The sequence below is a fragment of the Triticum dicoccoides genome, chromosome 2A, assembly GCF_002162155.2.
Source record: "Triticum dicoccoides isolate Atlit2015 ecotype Zavitan chromosome 2A, WEW_v2.0, whole genome shotgun sequence".
Classification (NCBI taxonomy): Eukaryota; Viridiplantae; Streptophyta; class Magnoliopsida; order Poales; family Poaceae; genus Triticum; species Triticum dicoccoides.
The window spans coordinates 335,792,536-335,793,833 of NC_041382.1; positions in this window are offsets into that span (position 1 = coordinate 335,792,536).

Sequence of the window (1,298 nt, forward strand, 5' to 3'; positions counted from 1 at the left end):
GGGAGGCCTTTTGTCTGTATTTTCATGGACAAAATGATAGTAAATGCATCAAGTGTGGAAATTTTGCATGCGTGCTTGTGTGGCCCACTGTAGCATGTGAAAAAATGGTGATGTTTCATGACATTGCGAAAGGGAACACCTAGTGGGTGCCCGTCCCCCAAAACCGATACCTGAGGTTTGTACTGCAACTACATGTCAACATGGGCGAAACACACCCGGCATTTGTATGCGCATGTGAGTGACCCCCACCGTCTCCCACGCAAAATTTCAATGGAATTGGAGTACGAACGGAAGTTGCTTCACGTCGGGAGACCTTTTCTCCGTATTTTCACGGAGAAAATGATAATAAATGCATCGAGTGTCCAAACACACCAAAAAAAATTATGCGTCCTTGTGTGGCACACTGTAGAGTGTGAAACAAATGGTGACGTTTCATGACTTTGCGAAAGGGAACACGTACTGGATGCCCGTCAACCCAAACCGATACCTGAGGTTTGTACTGCAACTACATGTCAACATGGACGAAATGCACCCAACTTTTGCATGTGTGTGTGAGTGACCACCACCGTCTCCCATGCCCAATTTCAACGGAATCGGAGTACGAACAAAAGTTGTGTCACGTCGGGAGACCTTTTCTCCCTATTTTCATGGAGAAAATGATTGTAAATGCATCAAGTGTCAAAACGCACTGAAATTTTGCATGCGTGCTTGTGTTGCACACTGTAGCATGTAATAAAAATGGTGATGTTTCATGACTTTGCGAAAGGGAAGGCCTAGTGGATGCCTGTCCCCCTAAACCGATACCTGAGGTTTGTACTGCAACTACATGTCAACATGGACGAAACGCACCCAACTTTCGCATGCGCATGTGAGTGACCCCCACCGTCTCTCACCCCAAATTTCAACGGAATCGGAGTACGAACAGAAGTTGCATCACGTCGGGAGACCTTTTCTCCCTATTTTCATGGAGAAAATGATAGTAAATGCATCGAGTGTCCAAATGCATCGAAATTTTGCATGCGTGCTTGTGTTACACACTATAGCGCATGCAAAAAATGGTGACGTTTCATGACTTTGAGAAAGGGAGGACGAACTGGATGCCCGTCCCTCCAAAACGATACCTGAGCTTTGTACTGCAACTACATGTCAACATGGACGAAACGCACCCAACTTTTGCATGCACGTGTGACTGACCCCCACCATCGCCCGCGCCAAATTTCAACGAAATCGGACTACAAACGGAAGTTGCGTCATGTCGGGAGACCTTTTCTCTGTATTTTCACGGAGAAAATGATAGT